This window comes from Lemur catta, chromosome 2 (genome assembly GCF_020740605.2).
Source record: "Lemur catta isolate mLemCat1 chromosome 2, mLemCat1.pri, whole genome shotgun sequence".
NCBI lineage: Eukaryota > Metazoa > Chordata > Mammalia > Primates > Lemuridae > Lemur > Lemur catta.
This window is the reverse complement of record NC_059129.1, coordinates 61,143,335-61,167,253: the sequence shown is the minus strand read 5'-3', so window position 1 is coordinate 61,167,253 and position 23,919 is coordinate 61,143,335. Positions and strand designations below refer to the sequence as shown.

General features: G+C 36.7%; 1 protein-coding gene across 11 annotated transcripts in view; it reads right to left on the bottom strand.

Annotated features, from left to right (window-relative positions):
• Positions 1 to 23,919, bottom strand: part of LOC123632965 (muscular LMNA interacting protein) — a 240,116-nt gene that overhangs the window by 141,771 nt on the left and 74,426 nt on the right. Inside the window, exon 1 of one of the 11 annotated variants that reach the window (XM_045543773.1) lies at positions 13,688 to 13,754. The exons of the other annotated variants lie outside the window; for them this stretch is intronic. The gene's annotated coding sequence lies outside the window, so the exon portion shown is untranslated. Of the gene's footprint in view, positions 1 to 13,687; positions 13,755 to 23,919 lie in introns of those variants that run through there. 11 annotated transcript variants of the gene reach the window in all.

Below are 23,919 nucleotides of genomic sequence, written 5' to 3'. Positions count from 1 at the left end.
AAAAGGGCGATTGTTTGGTATTCGCTTTTAAGCTAGCAGTACAATGTTAGCATGGGGTTCTTTTCACTGCCTCTCCCTAGCATCCTCTCGTCTTACCAAGGATCTAATATTCATTGGCAAAGAATTTCAGTTGGAAAAGAATTCGAAATTACGTTGACCATGCTATGCAACATTCAGATGAAGAGCCACATGTTAGCCAGTAGACTATTAAGTCCCTTGTTTAGGGAAAGAAAAATATATATTTGCTGTTTACTGCACACTGTGGCCAAGGTCCAATGGAGCCCCAAAATGAATTGCTATGGTGATGAAAAATCATTTTCCACACAAAGCAGCAACAGATGTATGTTAATAGCATTGCACTTGGTAATTGCCAATTAACACTTTCAGTTGTCAATGCCATTTAAACATCTTAGCTCCTATCCTTGGGAAATTATTTTAATAATAGAAATACGAGCTAAAAAAAATCAAAATCTTTTCCTAAATATATTTTGAATAGCTTAAAATCTCTAAGACTGTCACCTTCTCATCGGACAGCCTAATAATATGGGAGATTGTTTTCCCCCACACTCTGCAGGCTAATTGTTTCTTTGCTTAGTTTCGGGCTGTAATGCCTTCCTTTTTTACGTTTCCCTAAAAGTTCTCTTCCTTCAGATGTTGACACCCACACACACAGATGGCCAGTAGCCTCCTCTTAAGGCATTACAGGGCATATTAGCATTAACACTATGCCAAGGGCAAACCTAAGCATTTTCTTTGCCCAATGAGCAGTTTTGTCTTTATCAGCTCTAACCGTAGATAACATTTCACTTCCATATACAGAAAAATGTATCTGCACCCGGGTAGCTCTCCCTCACACCCTAGCAGCAAACACCACCAGCACAGTGCACTGTTTTTAAAAGTTACTGAAAGCATTAAGCAAAGACTTTCTTTTACCTGGGGTATGGTCTGAATGCTCCCTGCTAAGATGCACGAGTTCATTTGGAAGTAATTGTTCTCGCAGCCACTCAGAAGCCCCTGTTCTGAAAGCATTGATTCATCACATAAGGGAATGAGCAAACCAATGACTGAGGTGGGAAGGGAGCCTCTTACTAAAACAACACACACACACACATTCACACAGAAAAAAAAAAATGAATTCTAAAAAGAGGTAAAGCAGAATCTTTCCTGAACTGAAGAATTTTGTCAGCTCCAAAGAATAGATTTATGTTCCAACAATTTTTAGATCTGGAACTTCATGAGAGGTCACAGTGACTGCTGAAATGTAATCAGTAAAAGTGAAAAATTACCACCTATGTGTGTTTGCCCTCATTTCTTTTCATACATGCATTCCAATTATATATTCTGTGAAAGGAAGAGAGAAGCCAGATTGTGCAGCAAGGGAAGCTGATTGAAGGGCCCAAGCATCTGCCAATCTCAACGATCAGCTGGTCACACTCACAGAGAACATTCTGAAGGGTAAATACATGCAAACACTGTGTCTAAATAAAAACCTAGAAAACACACAGTGATCATTTCAGAAAATCAATAATTTTATCGGTTCTTGATGTATAAATTGCAAGCAATGATACAGGAGCATCTGTAGTGACTGAAATTTTGATATTAACAAAATTAGCTCTAAAATAAAGCTCGGAACCAAATAGCTGTCAAAACAAAACCCCATTCCAAGATTCCTGGAAGATAGTGAGTATCCTGACTGCAGATAGACAAACCTCAAAACTTCACACATGAAATTGATTGGCATCTTCAGCTTTCAGTATTTCTATTTTCTAAGTATTGATTTTTCTCCAAATCTTTAATATCTGTATTTGTACCTTAGCAGTGAAAGATGTTATATCCAAAAAACTAGGTATAAACCAAAGAAGATGGGAAGACTGAATTTTATTTTAGAAACCTAGATTATGCCTCTTAACATTTTCAATGTTATCAGAAGCCTGAATTTATATAACCTTATGTGTAAAATAATTGTTAAAAGTGAGTCTCTCAGCACAGTGTGAAAAACTATTCTAAACTACATAGCACATTTTGATGTAGAATATGATCTAAATGTTTGAATGTAAGTGTTGTGTTATATCACTGAACAAACTATGTGCCTTCGTCTATGTTATATATATTTATAGGTACCCAAAAGAGAATATAATACCCTTTTGCCTTCAAAAAGCTTACAGTACAATTGAGAATATAAAGCATGTATACAATGTCCATACTACCCAAAGCAATTTACAGATTCAATGCAACCCCTATCAAAATATCTACATCACTTTTCACAAATCTAGAAAAAATAATTCTACACTTCATTTAGAACCAGAAAAACCCCAATAGCCAAAGCAACCTTAAGCAAAAGGAACAAATGTGGACGTATCACTTTACCAGACGTTAAGCTATACTACAAGGCTATAGTAACCAAAACAGGATGGTACTGGCACTAAAATAGAGACATAGAACAAATGGAACAAAACAGAGAACCCAGATCGAAAAGCATCTACATACTGCCATCTGGTCTTGACAAAGTAGATAGCAATATACACTGGAGAAAAGAATCCCTATTCATTAAATGGTGCTGGGAAAATTGGATAGTCACAGGTAGAAGACTGAAACAGGATCCATATCTCTCACCACTCACAAAAATTAATTCAAGATGGATCACAGACTTAAATCTAAGACATGAAACCATAAGAATTCTAGAAGAAAATGTTAGAAAAGCTCTTCTAGATATTGACCTAGGCAAAGAATTTATGAAGAAGACTCCAAAAACAATCACAGCCACAACAAAAATAAATAAATAGGACTTGATTAAATTAAAAAGCTTCTGCACAGCTGAGGAAACAATCAACAGAGAAAACAGACAACCTACAGAATGGGAGGAAATATTCATAAGCTATACATTCAATAAATGGCTAATAACCAGAATCTACAAATAATTCAAGCAAATCAGCAAGAAAAAAATCTAACGACACTATGTAAAAGTGGGCAAAAGATATGAACAGAAGCTTTTCAAAAGAAGGTAGACAAATGATCAACAAACACGTGAAAAATGCTCAATGTCACTAATCATCAGAGAAATGCAAATCAAAACCACAATGAGATATCACCTAACCCCAGTGAGAATAGTGTTTATCAAAAAGTCCCAAAATAATAGATGCTGACATGGATGCAGAGAGATAGAAACACTTATACACTGTTGGTGGGACTGCAAACTAGTGCAACCTCTATGGAAAATAGTATGGAGATTCCTCAAAGAATCTAATATTTGATCCAGCAATCCCACTACTGGGTATTTACCCAAAGGAAAAAAAGTCATTTTTTCAAAAAGACACCTGTACTAGAATGTTTATTGCAGCACAATTCACAATCACAAAGGTGTGGAATCAACCAAAGTACCCATCAGTTCATAAGCAGATTAATAAAATGTGGTATATGTATACCATGGAGTACTACTCAGTCATAAAAAATGAATTGATAACATCTGCAATAATCTGGATAGAACTGGAGACCATTCTCCTAAGTGAAATAGCTAAAGAATTGAAAAACAAATACCACATGTACTCTCTAGTAAATTGGAACTAACCTATCAGCACTCATGTGTACAAATGGAAGTAAAACTCAAAGGAAATCATGCAGGTGGGAGGGTGGGGAGGAGAGGATGGGTGGAATCATACCTAATGGGTACAATGTACATTATCTGAGTGATGGGCACACTTATAACTTTGACTCAAGCAGTGCAAAAGCAATCCATGTAACCAACACATTTGTACCCCCATAATATCCTGAAATTTAAAAGAAAATTAAAAATTAAAAAAATTAAAAAATAAAGCAGGTATACAAACAGCAAAGATACAAACTGGAAAAAGAAAAAGTCCCATATTGCAGCTTTTCTCACACTTTACTGCACATATAAATCTTTTGAGGATCTTTTAAAATGTAGCTTCTAATTGAGATCTGTATCCCATAAATATATACAACTATTAGGTACCCATAAAAATTAAAAGTAAAATAAAATACTTAGAGGAATTTCAGAGGGTGATGAGATCACAGCCACCTGGAGTGGAATAATTTAAAAAGATGTCATTTGGGCTGCATGTACAAGGATGGGGGCGTGGGGGCCCCTGAAGGTGGGATGGGATAGCACTTACTCCAAGCAGAGAGAGAAGCTTGAGTGCAGGCACCTACCAGCACAGCAAGGACAGTAAGTAGCAGGAATAGTCATAAAGCACATCTGAACCCGGGGATCAGATCATTTGCTGGCTGTGGGACCTTAGCCAAGTTACTGAACCTCTTAAAGACTCTGTCCTCTCACCTATAAAATGTGGATAAGAATAGTATTTACTTCATAGGGTTCTTGTGAGGATTACAATTAAATTCAGCCTGTAATGTCCTTTGCTCTGTGCCAGGGAAATACTTAATATATGTGTTACTGCTGTTCATACTGTCGCTTTTTGGTTTTATAAACTACATAAATGAGAAAAAAGGCAAATGAGACAAGAAAAGCAGGTAGAATCTAGATCATCAAAGATCTTGAAATGGGACCGCGTGGCGCAACAGTAGCACGTCTGACCCCAGGTCTTGAATCAAGAGGTTTTAACTTTATTCAGTGAGGAACAGGAATGGAGATATTCATATATATGAATCAAAACATCAAAGGGTAATGTCAATGAATCTTATGGACCACTTCTATCTCCAAGTTCTAGTGTGGCTACCCAAGGGGAAGTGACAGTCCAGTCCTTTGTCAATGGTCAATTAGTTTATTCTAAGTGAATTTAAATAGCTACAAAGCTCTTCTCCTATATCTCATTCTGACCTTTCCCCTCCGATATTTTCTTTCTCTCATTCCCTCATGCAAACACAAACAATATTTAGACCAGTTGGCACAATCAAATTTGGAAGAGGAAATCATTCAGCCCTTACCCTTTGCCCTGCTCAAATTCTCCCTTGAATCTTTTTACAACATGAGAACCAATTAAATTTATCCATTAGTTTTATATTCTGCTATTTTTCTCAGTGTCTTATTGGCAACTTTTCTGTAATCATTTTTCCCCTGTTTTATTCACTAATAATTGTTGCTGTTATAGACTATTTCTTATAATGGTAGAAGTCATAATCTTTTACTTAAAATAAAAACACATAATGGTCATGCGTTGTAACAGCAGGCTTCAACCATCTGGTTAGTAACCACACTCAGTCTCAAAGAGCACATGTATTTAAGATAATTTCTATGGAAACCATTCTATATTTAAATTAAAAGTGATGGCACCTGGTCAAAAAACAAGTCTTAGTCTTGGATGACAAAAGAGCATGCAAATTACTTGGGACTGGGAGGAAAGGAGAGCCTATCCTCCAATTACAACCACTTTTCCTACGGACAAGAAGAGTCACCTAGGGTCTGCCCAAGACCCTTAAGCATTTTATAAACAAAACCTTTTAATGATCTCTCTCCCACTAAGGAACATAAAATGCTCTGTTGAATAATCATTTTTCAAAAGAAAATAAAGTTTATCAAAGTTTTCAACAGATGAATACAATGCAAAACTCTCTTTGAAATCTGGCATTATCAATGGCTTTTAAAGCAGGTATCCTTTGCCCTTACTACTAAACAGATATTATTGTAATACCTTGGAGCGAAAAGATTCTTAAGATAATGCTTTTAAAATAAATGTACCTAAACATTTGTACCTCCATAATATGCTGAAATAAAAAATAAATAAAAAGTTACAAACCACTGAGTCATACAAAAAATAAAATAATAAAAAAAAGAAAACAAATGGCCTTTCTTCCTGACTTGAGAAACAAATTTGAGGAACAAAACAGATTAGTCCACTAAAGTTTACCAAGAAACATGCAAGTGATTAAGCAGATCCAGTTGCCGAGGCTATTCAGACATCCATTTGTCTGTTTTAATGCCTTTGTGTTTGATAACAGAAGGTACGAGAAGTCTCATTTATTTACCTCAATAAACATCTGCTGGGTGCCAGGCATGATTCTAAGCTATGAAGACATAAAGATAAAAGCTTGGAGCCTGTTCTTAACGTGGCTTCTATGCTCATTAAGGAGACACTTTCACAAGTGACACCAGCAGTGAATGAAGTTGCAGGAGAGTGAAAAGTGATATGCAGAAAGCAGGCTGCATGAGGAATGGGTCTCAGGCTGTTCCCAGGGAGATCTCACATCTTAGCCGCTGCACTCTCAGGTCCTGTTTCTGGTGACCAACATGGGGGCACTTATTCTGGTTCAGCCCTGGGTGGTGCTTTTCCTCTGAAGACAGGAATCACCAGGAATTGGGATCCTAATTTGGAGTTGGGAGTTGAAATGATCTCAAGGATCCCAATCAGGACTAACCCACTTCACAGACTCAGAACCGGGCGTACAGTATTTAAAGTGACATCTGACCAAAGGTACATGAGATTCCATCATAGCCTAAATTTGGACTCCTCTGGATTAGCCATCTGGATTGGCCTCATCTGGATTCCTTCTACTTCTGTTATTGCTGCTAACAGATTATCTTCTCCTTGGGGTATACCCTCCTAGTTAAAAAAGATACTAATAGTCCTCCTAGTTAAAGTAAACCAGAAGCTTCAAAGCATTGAAGAAAATCTAACACCTAAGTTAGACTGTTTGACCTAATTAAATATTCTGAAGAAATGACAAGCCCTATACGTGGTAGAATTTGAAAGAGGAACAGAGATGACGATGAGAAACAATTATCCATCAGGAATGAATACATATGGTTCACTCTCTTTTGTTGGCCTCTGGCACACCATTTCCTCCTGGTTCTTTTCCTATCCCCCAGACGCTCCTTCTCTGTCTGCTTTGTGCCATCTAACCCTTAAGCTTTGAAGTAGCTCAAAAGTCACTCCTTGGGTGATCACATCTAGTTCCTTAGCTTTAACTAGTGTTTATAAGCCAATGAGTTCCGAAGATATTTCCCCAGCCTGGATGGCCTCCCTGGATGGCTTCATTCATACAAGTAACATCTCCATTTGGATATCTCTTAGATATCTGAAAACTAATAAATACATCTGAAGCTGAATTAATTGCATTTCTAATGGAATTTTTCCCTCGCCCCACCCCCAAAATTTCCCCACCTCTGCATATAGTTTCTACCTAGTCCTAGTTCCTTAGGATGAAAATCATGGGTTGATACTGATTTTTCTTAGTGTCTCATAGATATATTAATCAATATATTAGTATATACTGTTGGCTCTCCCTTCAGAATAAATCCAGAAAATGAATATATTTCACTACTTCTACTTCTAACATCCTAGTAGCAGAATCTACCATCATCTCCTTTCTGATTCATTGCCTCCTAACTCTTCTCCCTGCTTCCACTTTGCCTCCAGAGAGGATGCTCTGATAAACCATCTGTATCTCCTTTGGGCTGAGGACTTACACCCCAGCTGCTGGGAGTGCTGTAACTGTGCTCAGCTATCAGTCCTCTCCAGAAGTTCCTCCCAGCTGAATAAAGCTCTTTGCCCAAAGCCACTCCCCCTTCTCAGGGGCATCCAATGTCTAGCCAACACGTCTGCATAAAGGCCTGGCACCCTCACTCCAATTTGGGAAAACTTTAAAGGGTAACCCCAGTTTCAGAGCTCCTCATGAAGTTGGTTAGGTTTTGAGACCCCCATTGCAGGTGTTGCTCCTCAGAACACTCCCTGACAAGCTTTCTGCATGCTAATCTCCATCTCAAAGTCTGCTTCCTAGGAACCCAATCTGTCACACCTCTTAAACAGTAACAAGATTGAGCCATTTAAAACATAAGTCAGACCATGTCACTACTCTGTGCGAAACCCTCCAATGGCTTCCTTTGTCACCCAGAGCATTAGTCCTCATAATCTGGTCCCTACCACCCTCCCCTTTGCTCCCTCAGTTCCAGCCATAGAACGTCAAACCATCTAGGTCAGAAGAAGACAAAATAAATTCTGGTCTTAGATTTTCCACCAAATAGCTGTGAGGTCTTAGGTGAGTCACTTAATGTCTCAGGGGCAATTTGTTTATAAAATGAGATTCGACATCAGTGTACTCCTTAGCATTCCATTCTTGCAAGAAAAATGGTAACAAAGGGTTTCTCTGATCAAACAAATAAAGAACTCAGTACATCCTATATTCTACATCTGGAGGAGTCTCATAGTTAAGAGGCCCTTTAAGCCCTGTTTAGCCCACAGTTTCCCATATTTATTTGGCCACGGAACCCTTTGCCCCCATAATGCACACTCTCATCCCACTCTCATCTTCTTTCTACTGTGATATTTGGTGAATGTATGAAAAGAAGATACTTTGGCAAAAAACAAAAAGAGTCTCCACAAAGTCACTACATGAAATGCTATTCGTGGTCTGAGCTGGAAAGAGAGTACAGTGAGATAGATGGGGATAAGCAGGTGTTTTCTGAGTAGAAAGGAAGGGAGATGGTATATATCTCAGGTCTACCAACAATAACTCCAGTTGTGCCAACAGCAGGTCACAAACAACATATTCAGTGGCAGAGGAATATGAATCAAATAAACAAATGATAAATTGAAATATATCCAAAAAGGTGCTAATAATGCATGTAGCAAAAAGTTGGGAGTAAAGCATATTACTTAATAGAAATGCTCAGGGATTCCATAGTTCATCATTTCTATATACGTCATAAGGGAAACTTAAATTCTGACATCATATACTAGAAACATCATAAAATCTTGTTTCTAAATGGATAGAGTGATACCAGCATCTTTTGAGGTGACTTTATAATTGCATAAAGGATCATGAGCAATCTAATATTCATTTCCAGTATGATGTCAGTATAATCTGATGTTTATTTAAAATAAAAAAGGAAGGCAATAGAATCCTGTTTCATGTTTCTGATATATTTACATACAAGGAAAGCCTTCAGAAAGCTTTCATCACATTCCACAGAAAAAGTTTTATCTGTATTACTCAGTTTTAACCAAGATAAAAACTGCATTCAAAATACATTATTAAAATGGCTCAAACATAAAAGCGTTTAACTGATTGTTTAGGAAACTATAAGGTCTTTATATTCAGGCTCTGTTCATCAGGGCAAGTCATGAACCTCCCCAGCCCAGGGGTATCATATCATAGAAAAAACAATGACAACCAACGTTTTGTCATAAGAGTCACATCTTGACTTCCAGAAGCATTTGCATTTTAAATTAGCTTCCTCATACTTGGGCAACCAAAAGAATAGGCTAAATATAGCCATAAAGACAATATATACCAAGAAAAGAACTACTACTTACTACATGTATTTTATTTTTGATCTTAATCCATCATTTCTTTTCATTTGTACTTTATAGAAATACATGACTCAGCAGAATTAAAGAAGGCTGATGTCAGAAAGCTAGTTTTTGTCAGTTTTGTCTTAGACCCCCTAACCTTGATTGGAATAGAGAACAAGAGAAAAGCCAACAAACTGTGACCACAGTATAGTGGAGAGAACATGGGCTTTAGATCAGAGAGTACTGGTGTGGTATCCCACCACCCTTTGCACTTGCTAGCTGTGTGGCCCAAGGCAAACCCTTCATCCCTTTATGATGATAGAATTTATCATACAAACTGAAACACTCAGGAGAGTAAAAAGAGAGACACTATTAATAATTGCCCTGGGACAACAGGCATAAAAGAGAACCATGTTCAGCAAACTAAGACATAACTAGCCTACTTATTTGTAATATTTCAAAATTTTGTGACGGTTAAAACGTCATGACATAATGTGCTATATAGGAAGTCTGACACAGCCATGTGTTCAATAACAGTTATTTCCCCCTCCTCATACATGGAAATTGGGTATTGTTGGGAAGTTGGGACAAGATGAAGGACTTATCGTGTTATCTACCAAAAAATGGGATAGAGCTTGAGCCCATCCTCCGAAGGGAGGTACCACAAAATGGAAGAATAAGCACCACATGTACTTGCCATCAAATTGGCACCAACTGATCAACACTAAGGTGCTCACATGATAGTAATATTCACTGAGGGTTGGGGGTTGGGGGTGAATAAACTCACAACTAACGGATGCGGTGAGCATTGTAGGGGGGAAAAGGCACGCCTCAAATCATGGTTTGGGTGAGGCAAAGTCATAACATGTAACCAAAATGTTTGTACCCCCATAATATCCTAAAATAAAAAAAAAAAATGGAGCATGAGGAATGACCAACATGCTACTCCCTCTGCTTGGAATGCTCTCCTGTAACCCTCTCCCTAGTTAATTCCTCTTCACTCAGCTAAGCTCTAAGAAACTCAAAAGATTCCATGAACATTTGCAATTACATCATGTGGGTAACACAGGTTCTAACACACAACAAACTTCATAAAATCACTACCTGAAAGGCTTCCCTGACTCCATAGGTTATGTAAACCTCCTGTTGTACATTCTCTTAGCACCTTGTACTTTTACACAGTATTTGCTGCCTTAAAATTCCATTATTATGTAACGAATTCTTTAGTATCTGGCTTCACAGTTGGAACATAAGCACCAGGACACGGAGAAATTTTTGTTTTGTTTCCTGCTATACCCCCAGCACCTAGTGTAGTGCCTGTCAAATAGTAGATTCATATATGCTTATTAAATAAATGAACAATTACATGCATTTATACTAGATGTATGGAAGATTCACAAAGAACAGGAGGGATTTCTGGTTTAAGGATTTTAGTGTCAGGGTCTATAGAGAAATGAGAACAATTTAATCACTAGATAATTTTGTCACTTTGAAGATATAACACATATAAAAATAGCAACTCACAGTGAATGCCAAAGCTTTGAATGTTTTAGGAATATATGAAAGAAACCAGCATCAGAGGGGCGTGTGAGGGGCCAGGGTACATGAAGAAAGATGGGAAAATCTCTGGTTTAGATCATTCCTCCCACTCTTGGCATCTGTGGTCTGTCACCCTGGCTACCTCAAATACTTAACCCACTCCTCCCAAGAACAGATTTTATCCTACATACAATACATATAAATATCATTTTATATGCAAAATACAAGTTTCCATGATGCTGGTCTCTATACTTAATATAGCATCTTTTGTATTTCTCACAAGCCAGTGAGAGAGTTAATTACATCCATTAGACAAAGAAGAAAAATGAGACTCAGGGAGATTAAATAACTTGTTCAACAAGCACATGATGCAATTGGATTTGAACTCGGGTTTTCCAGGTTATAACCCAGGCTAATGTTGCCTCTGATTTGCCCCTACTCCTTCCAACCTTACCTTAGAAATACACATTTATAGAAAAGTCATAAGAAAGGTTATGGTACAATGCAGTAGCCAGCAAGAATTTCATTTTTAACACGGTTCCTACTCAGGAGAATTGGGCTCTGATGAACACTTTTCCCAAGCCTCCAGTATTTGTTCTCAAAATATAGCTATACACTTTGACTTTTCTGCCTCTCATAACTGTTACTCTCTTACTGTCTCTATGCCACTTCTACCTATAAAAGCAACTCATGGCTATTTTGGAACATAACTTTAAAATGGAAATGAGATATCAACAAAGAATACAATTATATTGTCACTGGTATGAGTGCGAAAGCTACGTAACTTTCAATATGAATAGTACAACATAGGCATAAGAAAATATTGTTGAATGTCTACATATGGTTACAATAAGTAGTTAGTAAACAATATTTATCTTCAAAAATATCTGAGGTAACGTGTGATGATGTTTCATCCCATCAATTTATTAATTCTACTAATGGAAACAATGGAATTTGGAGTCAGAGTCAGATACAATTCATAAATCTACCTGTTATTAACTGATGATCCCATATAAGTTACTTACATTCCATGAACTTTAGTTTCTTCATTTGCAAAATGGACATCATAAGGCATTCAAACCTTATAGGATGATGTGCAAATTAAATGAGATGACACATAAGACCCCTAGTGTATGGCCTGGCACATAGTTGATACCGAGTAAATACTCATTTCTCTCTTTCTTTTTAGGATAGATTAAATGTATGAGGTTTAATGAAAATCTCTAATTGATATGAGTATCATAATATTGCCACATTTACTTACACAGTGTCCCCCCTCTTCTCCCACTAATGTTTTCACTCCAAAATAAAACAGAAAGGCAGATTTTAAGAACCTTGGCTCTTGCCTATTATCATCCAAAACAATTTTTATAAATCCTATGACTCTTTCCTACAATAGCTAAAAATATGATGGATGAGGAGTTACACAATAATCAAGGGCAACTTAATAGATCTAGTATTTGCTCCGTATCCTCTGGAATCAACCACTCTTTAGACTGAAAGATTGTTTTGAATGAAAATACATATGTATTTCTAAAAGATTAATTGAGTGGGTAAGATTGTGAATAAAATTACATTGGGATGGTCTTTTCTTTTGTTTTGTGTTTGACACTTAGTAATTTTCATCTAGGGACAAAGAAACAAGTTGATGGCTACGGTATGCTAATGTGTTCCCACAGAATGGGAGGTGTCTTAGGGACCAACACTGTGAAACCTTCCATGAAGACAGGAGTTATGATACCTTTTTGGATCCCACTGTATCCCAGTGCTTAAATTTAGTAGATGCTCAATATACATTCGTTTGTTGAATGAATGAATAGTGTATGCCTACCCCAGAGAAAATAAGAGGTAAGAAACAATGGTGCTATGGGTCAAGTACAAAGGAATAGAAGATAAAGGACAAAGTATTTTTCCCCAGGATTCACCCTAGTTAGTGGTAAATCAGTAGCTGCAACTACAATACAACCCTCCACTGATACTTCTCTTACTAACCACATCAGATGGTACAAAGCTTCCTAGGTCAGAAATGGCTACAGTTTCAAAGATGAGATATTAAGAAGCAATATAAAAGATAATATGGGGAAAACACTTTTTAATTTTCTTCTCACAGTGTGTAATAAAGCAATAATGCAGGATGTAAGAAGGGAACATTTCAAGTTAATAAAATAACACATTATTTAAAGGTATTTTGTACATCATGAAAGGGAAACTGAAAGAGCAACCATCTTGTCTGAAAAAACACTGGATGTACTTAACAAATTTGCTCATACATAAAAATAAAGACACTACAAAAAATGGCTTCTTCATCATTTCCATAAACAAACTAGATTATCTAACACTTAAGGATCTTGTGAGAATTAAATAAAATTATATATGGGATGTTCCCAACATGATGCCTTCCCTGTGGTAAGCTTTTAAAAATGATTAGTTATTGTTGTTATAGCTGTATATTATTATCCTGAGTTTCCCAAGATAACTAGCAATCTAACATTAAGTATATATTTAAAATCAATACATACTAATGACATAATCATCATTTTGACATTTCATAAAAATATCGCTACTAAATATACTCCAAAGTGCTTTTCTTTAAAGTCAGTATTTCAACTTCCCTTTTTTCCTGGTGAACTTATATTAAATATTATTTTTCCTTGCCTTTATATTATGCCCTTACATCTCTGTATATAATGAAACTCTTCACTTATGATTATGTTACTTGATAAGTCCACACAGAAAGCAAACCTGTTCCCTTTAAATCTGCCTGTTCTAATTACCACCAAGTTCTAAACATAAACACTTTTCAAGAAGTCTTTATTTTTGAACATCACAGTACTATTTTATTCAAAAATCCATTTGCACTGTTTCTGGTGGAAATATTTTAAGAATCCTTTCTCAGACTCAGTCTTTTGAAAGCACATATTGGCATTAATAAATCTGGTTACCTGAAAAGGGTCAGGAATGCCCAGCAATCTGGAAATCTGTAAGCCTTAGATTCCAATACGCTGCCCATACCGTATCATGCACAACTATATATACATATTTTTTTTAATCAACATGTGACTGTGTAGGAGATGAGGGAGCCTTCAAACTATGTGCAAATAACTTGTAGAGATTCTAATGACATTCAATTGAGCAGCCTGTAGGCATAAAGGAATTTGAGACACAAAAAAATCATTGTTCTTGTGCATAGTTATTGAAATGTTTTGCTATAAAGATAGAATGCCTTCTTTCTTTCCAGAGACATTTACTAAGGTTCATAATGTATCATTTCAATTCTCTCAATAAGCTCATTAGTAAAAATGCAACATATTTTCCTTCAGGATTTCAAATTTTTCTTAATTTTAAAAAGTAATAATTGTATCTCCTTTAAAAAATGACATGCGAAAAAAATAAAAGAAAAGTAGTCCCTCTTCACAATATGATTTTTTTTAGGGAAGGAAGAATAGATAATTATTAGGTACATTTAACATTTCCCATAAAAATGTACCTGAGATTTTATTTCAGAAAAAAGTCTGTGGACTTTTGTCAATTCATTACTTTGTACAGAAACCTTTGGTCTTTCTAGATGCCTAAGCATGAGCTCAGCAGCCAGACTGCCTGGGCTTCAATGCCAGCTGCACCACTTAATCGCAGTGTGACCTTGGACAGACTACTTACCCTCTCACTGCCTCGATTTTCTCATCTGTAAAATAGGGATAACAAAAGCAGCTACCTCATAGGGTTGTGGTTATATGTGTCCGTGCACATAAACCCTGGGAACGGTACCTGGCATGTTGCAAGCATTCCACAAATATTAACTGTTCATATCAGCTATTATTAGAAATAGGATTACCATACATGCTTTCAACAGTTCATCCAGTATTTCTTACCTTCCCACACCCTAGTTTCCACACTTTTTAAAGATGATCAATGCATGACCTCTCGTTATCCAAATTGTTTACTTTTTTTTTTTTCTGAATTTCTGTGTTGAAGATATTGTTGGTCCCTTTCAACTTTGAGAAATTCTGTCTCCTGGTCCTCTTTGATATGGCACCACTTGGTTGGATTGGCGGCATTGACACACATGAGTTTGAGGCCAAGTGGTGTGGCCTTGATCAATTTTTTTCATTTTTCAAAATCTCCATTTCCTCATATATAATAGATCATGCAGAAAACTTTTGTCCTAAGCTCCATCAAATATTATAATATGAAAGATGTAAAACATTTGACATAGTGTCTGGTACAAAGAAAACACTCAAAATATGTTAAATGATTATTACTATTAATTTCCAATTAGATATGTCCAAAATAATTCCACACACATATATAAAATAACTCTTCTTTCCTGTAATTTCTAGAAATGTTTTGCTGGCACCATCATTTTCAAAACACCCGATTTTAGCTTTTTACTATTTTTGTCTCACTTGTTTCCATCATCTGAAAAAATATGCTAATATATTTCAATTGTAATAAAAACAAACAATAAAAATTTTATACTGGGTATGTTGCTGCCTAGTTTAAGGGTTATTCTGCAGCCTCCTTTACAAGGCCATGTAACCAAGCTGTGACCAGTGAAATGTAATTAGAAGTAGGTCTCCTTAAAATGATGTGGCATGCCCTTCTTTACCTCACCCTTTATCCTGCTGGGTGGAATTTGGATGTAATGGCTGGATCTGTAGCAGCCATGGTTAGATCTTGATGGTAAGGGTTTCACTCTAGACACAACAAAATGATGAATGAATTTACAGGAAAAGACCCAAACAAGATCAGAACTAACAACTTCTGAACTTCTTTTTTAATGTGAGAAAGAAGTAAACATCTATCTTGGCATTTTCTCTCTCTTACACAGCCAGATCTAATCTTAAGTGAATTCACAACAATTCAATGTCTAACTCTTCCTGAACATGCCTTCTTTCTCGCCAGGCCAGTCTCCTCACAGTCTCATTCCTTGCTTTCACTCAGTGTATTTCATTTGCCTGTCCTCTCTTCTCACTCATCAGTATCTTGGCTCTGCCCAACCAAAGAGGTTCAGGTCTACCAGGAGCCATCTCTGATTTTTAAAGTATCCAACTCTCCCTCTCATCGGAATGCACTGTAGCATTCATATTCTGTTCCACATCATCACTCATCCACACAGGATAGTCTTATCTCTTAAATTATTTGTAAAATCATTATAAACTGGTGTTATGGGTTGGGCTCTCTGGAAACAGATTCAGAAAAAAATTTCCGGGTGTCAGATATTTATGAGAGATCAACATTGGTGAGAAGTAAGAGGAAGAGGCATAACTGGGCAGAGGGAGAAGAGCTGTGATGCAGACCCAACAGAGCTCGACCTAACGGGGTAAGAATCTCCGGAGTCCCCGGATACTTGCTATTAGGAAGCATTGCCCATGGCAGCATTCCATATTCAGTCAAAGCGGCCAAGGCTTCACCTACTGTGGGCTGCCCTGGGAAGACGTGACCTCAGTGAAGCATCTCTGCAGATGTGGCAGGTGACAGTTGGACTCTGTCTGCTAACCACCCTTCCCATAGCTTGAGAGCAAGACTGTTCTCACAAAGAGACCTGGGCACCACATCTCTGCATCTGCAACACTGTGTCTACATTTTATGCTTCTCTTTCAAAAATACCAATTTTAATCCTAAGCCTACAGTAGGTGTTTGGTAAATATTTACAGAACCCTTCATTTCAATTTATTCTATGACCAGTGTAAAAAATATAATCTGTATAAATTTTAGGAGGTGAATTCCCTTAGGCCCTCAAAAAAGGTAGTAAAAAGTTTCTTTATAAGAAAAAATCTTTTCAAAACATTTCCCTTCTGCTTCCTGGAATTTGTATTCCCTTTGCATAAGATTTAAGTTCCTTATTGTGTAAAACATACCTTTCTCATTTGACTCCATGGAACACTTACCACCATGCTAGATGTTGCTAGGGCCTCCAGACACACTCCACCTGAAATACCAGGAAGTTGGAGAGAGCTGCCTATTTGACTTGCTTATTAAGAGAAACACTGTGTTCTTGGGGACGATCTTCTAAGGAAGAAAACTTGCTGTTTATCTTGAGATCAGGAAAGCAAATTCATCATGAGAAAACTCTGCTTAGACTTCCACTGCTGTTTTCATTCTCTCGTATGCTCTTTCACTCTAAGCTCATTTAGAGGTCGTTACAGATTTACAGATCTCATAAATTTCTACAAGTCTCATGAATTTCTCTCTCTCCCTTTTGTTACAGAGTCAGTTGAAAATGACATAAGAAAGGAGATGATTATCCTGTTTACTGTCCCCTTCTTTCCTATCCCAATCACTCTCACCTTATCTACCCCCCAATTGGGATATAATTGCAGCAGGAGCTGGAATAGGACTGCGGAGGGGAAGGAAACCCAGAATTGAATGAGGTCCTGACTCTGGTCATTGTAGAATAAAACAGCAACGTGGGGAAAGCACCAGAGATAAATAGTAATAATTGTTCTTCTTCTTATTATTTTAGAGATAATGAAAATAAATGAAAAGCCACTCTGAGGATTAGATAAGACCCCCCTTCTTCTCACTTTGTCCTTATGAGCAGAGGGAGCAAAAGTCTGTCTTCCCCACGATGTATCTGACCAACACGTTTATTTTAGCCTAGTGATAAACAAGACGGGGCAATCCCAAGGTAAGTTCACTTTGTGCAGCTGCCTGCTGCAAATCTTCCCATATCTCTGTCTACCCGCTGCTTCCCAAAATATATCTTTATGGTAATTTAGCCACTTTAAGAATCACTCCCATCTGTTCTCTGCCGTGAAGATAGCTATTCCAGAGAGGGCTCTCCTTGCTGGTGGGCTATGGAGGGTGGCGGTGATGGGGCTGACACACGAGCCACAGAAAAGTCACCCCAGCGTAGTTTCCATTTGTCATTCACCACTTGAGTGTTTTCGAAATGTTTGTGTTTAGATGTTGTTTTCTGCATCTCCTGGAGCCAGAAATTCTTGTCAGCAAGTCAAACTTCAAAAGTGACAAACTGCTCTGATCATATAAGGGTGTCTTAGTTGCTAGGGAAACCACTTTAAAAGGAGAAACAGATCCTATTTGTGAATTTATAACTGAGAGAAGAAATAGATACTAAGTTTCTAAGTAAGTCTAACTTGCTTTGAAACACACTTGGGGCCCATGGATGGCAAGAATGAGAGTTACATTTTTTAAGCCATAAACATAGCAAAATTATTCAATTTACAGGAAATCTTACTGTAGCCCAGCTATTATGAATACAAAACAAAACAAGACATTCTTTTTTCTTATTAGCTTTGTAAATAAAAAAAAAAAATCCAGAGGCAAGGCAAATGTGTTTTCCAAGATCATTTGTGGAATCCAGGAAAATGATCAGGACTCACCACCAAGCCCCACACAGGTGACAGCTACTGCCAGGCACTGATGACGCGATCTTAGGAAGAAACTGAAATCCCTGTGAATACCCCACAAATATTTTCAAAGGAGTTTTCCAGACTATAAAAAATAATTATGAAGAAATCAGAGACTATTTTATGCAAAAATGGAAAAAGAGAAGGCCTGAGTTTCCTCTCAAAATACCTCCCCACACCTGTTGATCAAGCCTAAAACATCTAGAGATTCTTTTTTTTGTCTTACAGCCAGTTTCAGATACTTTCCTGAGAGTAAATTTTGATACCAGGGGAAAGGCAAAATTATAAGTATTAGATATCTGGGCAATATCAGGAGTGGTTTCTACAATAGGATTAAAAAAATGCAAAGCTGGTAGCCAAAGAAAAGATTTATTATTTATTTCTCTTTATTTCTGATGAACTGGATTAATTCAAATGCCTTGTCTTCAACCTCTGAAATTCTTTCTCCTGCTTGGTCCAGTCTGTTCTTAAAACTTTCCACTGTATTTTGAAATTCCCTAAATGATTCCTTCATTTTTAGATATTCTGTTATTTTTTTTAAGTATCAATCTCTTTAGTGCATTTTTTATTTATGTCATAATTTTTTTTTAGTTACTTTGTGTTGGTTTTCAACTGTTTCATTAGTCCCATTGAGCTTATTTACAATCCATATTTTGAATTCCCTATGTGACATTTCAAAAATTTCCTTTTGGTTGGAGTCTATCACCGAAGAGCTATTGATATCCTTTGGGGTTATTGAGACACTTTGCTTTTTTTCCATTGCTAGAGTTCTTATGCAGGTCTTTTTTACAGGAAACCTCTTCCCTCAGCTCAAAACAGATAGCTTTGGGGTTCAGCTGTTCTCCTCTACCAGGAAGGCTGCTGCTCAGTGTAGAGAGGGAGAGGTACACTGCCTTTTGGCTTGTGCAAGCAGGTACCCACCATGGTGTTGCTGGCAATTTGGGCCAGTTGGACCTCAGACCCCTGGGAGAGTGTTCAGGTGCCAGTAGAGGTGGATTAGGTTAGATGATCCTCAGTTGCTGGGCCCCTGGATAGCATGCTTGAATCTGGAGGGGACCAGACTGAGACCAACCTGGCAAACTTGCTTTCAAGGCTACCTGGGTTGAGGCACTGGCTGTGAGAATGAAAGGATCAAGATAAATGAAGAAAGTCTCTGAGAAATATGGGATTATGTAAAATGCCAGAGCATAAGAATCATAGGTATCCATGGAGGGAAAAGAAGAAAAAGCAAAAAACATGGAAAACCTATCTGAGGGAATAATGAAGGGAAACTTCCCTGGTCTTGCTAGAGATTTAGACATCCATATTCAAGAAGGTCATCAAACTCCTGGAAGATTTATTGCAAATAGAACATCACCAAGGCACACAGTCATCAGTCTGGCCAAAGTCAAAGTGAAAGATAAAAGCCCATAAGCTGCAATATGAAAGCATCAAGTAATTTACAAAGGAATACCCTAATAGCAGACTTCTCAGCAGAAACCTTACAAGCCAGAAGGGAAGTGGGTCCTATCTTTAGTGCTCTTAAACAGAATAACTGTCAGCCAAGAATTTTATGTCCTGGAAAACTAAGTTTCACAGTGAAGGAGAAATAAAATCTTTCCCATACAAGCAAACATTAAGGGAATTTGTCGTCACTAGACCTGCTCTACAAGAAATGCTCAAAAGTGCCCTAACCAACAAACTGTCTATATTCAACATGGTAAAAACACTAGAAAGTAAAAACTCACAGGTCTTTTAACTTATAACAACTCTTATAATAACAACTCTTGTAATCTTATAACAACTCCCAGTAACACAAGGGAGATGACAAAGCAACTAGGTAACAATCAACAGGATGATTGGAGAAGTAGCTCACTTATCAATTTTAACATTGTAATAATTAGTCTAAATACCTCACTTAAAAGATATAGATTGATATAATGGATTAAAAAAAAACACACACACACACAACCCAAATGTCTGCTGTCTCCAAAAAACCTATTTGACTCATGAAGAGTCTCATAGACTCAAGGTAAAGGGGTGTGAAAAAGCATTACATGCAAATGGAAACTGAAAGCAAGCAGGAGTATATAGTCTTACATCAGATAAAACAGACTTTAAATTAACATCAGTACAAAAAGGCAAATGTGGTCATTATATAATGAAGGAATCAATTCAACAATAAGATGCAACAATCCTATATATATATGCACCTAACACTGGAGCTCCCAGATTCATAAAACAAATAGTACTAGACCTAAGAAATGAACTAAACAGCAACATAGTAACAGTAGGGCATTTCAACACTTACTGGCAGAACTAGGCAGATCATTGAGGGAGAAAATCAACAAAGAAACTTTGGACTTAAACAGGACTCTGGAACAAATGGACCTAACAGATATTTATAGAACATTTTATCCCCAAACTGCAGAACATACCTTCTTCTCATCAGCACATGGAACATTTGCCAATATAGAGCATATATTAGGCCACAAAACAAGTCTCAGCAAATTTTAAAAACTTGAAATCATAACATGTATCTTCTCAGACCACAGTGGAATAAAACTAGAAGTCAAGTCCAGGAGAAACTCTCAGAACTATACAAATATGTGGAAATTAAACAACCTGCTGCTGAACAATCTTTGGATCAATGACAAAGCCAAGATAGAAATCAAAAATGTTTTTAATTGAATGACAATGACGACACAAGCTACCAAAATCTCTGGGGTATAGTAAAAGCGGTACTAAGAGGGAAGTTCATAGCACTAAATGCCTACATTAAAAAGATAGAAAGATCACAATAGTATCCTAATGGTACACCTCAGGGAACTAGAGAAACAAACCAAACCCAAAGCCAGCAGAAGACAAGAAATAACAAAGATCAGAGTAGAACTAAATGAAAGGGAAACAAAAAAAAAACAATACAAAGGATCAATGAAACAAAAAATATGTACATTGAAAAGATACACAAAATTGACAAATCACTAGCAAATTAACCAAAAAAATAAGATAGAAGATTCAAATAAGCTCAATCAGAAATCACTCAAGAGAAAAAAATACAGGGCATCTAAATTGGAAAAAAGTAGGTCAAACTCTCCCTGTTTGCCAATGACATGATCTTATATCTAGAAAACCTTAAAGACTCCTCCAAAAGACTCCTAAAATTGATACATAAATTCAGCAAAGCCTCAGGTTACAAAATTAACATACACAACAAATCAATAGCATTTCTATGCACTAATAACACCTAAGCTGAGAACCAAATAAGAACTCAATACCATTTACAATAGCTGAAAAGAAAAAAAAATATCTAGGAGTATACTTAACCAAGGAGGTGAAAGATCTCCATGAGAAAAACTACAAAGCACTGATGAAAGAAATTGATGATGACACAAACAAAGGGAAAAGCATCCCATGCCCATAGATTGGAAGAATCAATATTGTTAAAATGTCCTTACTGCCCAAAGTGATTTATAGATTCACTACCATAAAAATACCAATGTCATTTTTCACAGAATTAGAAAAAACAATCCTAAATTTCATATGGAATAAAAAGAGCCTGAATAGTCAAAACAATCCTAAGCACAAAGAATGAATCTGGAGGCATCACATTACCTGACTTCAAATTATACTACAGGGCTATAGTAAGCAAAACAGCAGGGTACTGGTATAAAAGTAGACATACAGATAAATGGAACAGAATAGAGAACCCAGAAATAAAACCAAACACCTACAATCAACTGATCTTCCACAAACCAAAAAAAACATACACTGGGGAAAGGCCATCCTATTCAATAAATGATACTGGGAAACTTGGAGAGCCACAGCCAAAAGAATGAATCTGGTTCCCTATCATCTCTCAACATACACAAAAATGAACTCAAGATGGATTAAAGACTTAAATGTAAGACCTGAAACTGTAAAAATTCTAGAAGAAAACAAACTTAGGAAAAACTCTTCTGGACATTGGCCTTGGCAAAGAATTTATGAGTAAGACCCCAAAAGCAAATACAACAAAACCAAAAATAAATAAAATAGGACTTAATTAAACTAAAAAATTTCTGCACAGCAAAAAAAATAGACAACCTACACAGTGGGAGAAAATATTCATAAACTATACATTTAACAAAGGACTAATATCCAGAATCTACTGGGAACTCAAATAAATCAGCAAAAGAAAACCAAATAATCCCATTAAAAAGTGGGCAAAAAACATAACAGACATTTTTCAAAAGAAGAGATACAAATGGCCAACAATTATGAAAAACTACTCAACATCACTAATCATCAGGAAACTGCAAATTAAAATCACAATGAGATACCATTTTCCCCCTATCAGAATGCTCATTATTGTCGGAAAACAAAAAATATTGATGTAGATACAGTGAAAAGGGAATGCTTATTCACTGTTGGTGGGAATGTAAATTAATAGAATTTTTATGGAAAACAGTATGGAGATTCCTCAAAGAGTTAAAAGTACACCTACCATTCAATCCAGCAATTCTACTCCTGAGTATCTATCCAAAGGAAAAGAAGTCATTACATTAAAAAAAAAAACCTATGTATTCATATGTTTACTGTAGATATGGAGTCAATCTAAGTGCCCATTAACTGAAGAGTGGATAAAGAAAAATGTGTGTGTGTGTGTGTGTGTGTTTATACCATGAAATACTACTCAGCCATGACAAAGAATGAAATAATGTCTTCCACAGCAATTTTGGATGGAAGTGGAAGCTATAACCCTAAGTGAAGTATCTCAGGAATGGAAAAACAAATACTGCTTGTACTCACTTGTAAGTGGGAGCTGAACAATGGGTGTACATGGTCACACAGAGTGGTATAGGGACTTTGGAGACTTGGAAGGAGGGATGGTGGAAGGAAGATGGAAGAAGGGTAAGGAGGGGTGTATCCCCTAAATCTATTGAAATTAAAATAAAATAAAATATTTATTATTATTGTTATTGTCATCATTATCATTATTAACACCATCATAACTTATTATTTTCATTATCATCACAAACATAGTCATTATAATTCTTGTCATTTTAATCACCATTACTGCTATGTAGTAAAAATAGCTACTTTTCTTTGGGCATTTATCATTTGCAAGAAATTATTTACATTTATTATCAGATAATTCTTAGGAGTTGGCAATTTTTTTCTGTAAAAGGCCCAGCAGTAAATATTTTAGGCTTTGTGGACCATATTGTCTCTATCACAACTATTCAGCTCTGCCACTGTAGGGCAAAAGCAGGCATAGAAAATATGCAGATAAATGGGTGTGCCTGTGTTCCAATACAACTTTCAGCCCAGTGTGTACCAGGGCCAGTAACAGAGAGTTAGCGCACCTATGAGCATGCACAGCAGGAGTGGGCCCACTCACCTCTTGATTTCCATCAGAGCAATTTGAAAGGACTTTCTGGGCTAACCGTAAATCATTTTGTAAGCACCAAATGCTAAATGACTTGCATTTGAAATTCCACATGTGTTTTTAAAAGACCACTCATTTTAGCAGCTAATGAGCTATTTGACCTTAGACTCAATACTTCATGTTGCCAGACCACAGATTGTCCATCTGTAAAACACACCTGCTGGCCTACATCCGTGTTTTGCAGACCACAAGTCATGACTGTGAGTGAGTCCTGTTTGCCAATGTTAAAAATGAATTCGAAAGGAGAAGAATAGAAAGGAACAGAATCAAATGTAATAGACTATATCTGAATAAGCACTATTTCAGAGACTCTGTTTCTGTGGTTCACAAATTTGAAAGCCACTGGACCAGGTGATCTGAGAGCTCTGTGCAGCTTTAAGACTCAACAACTCTA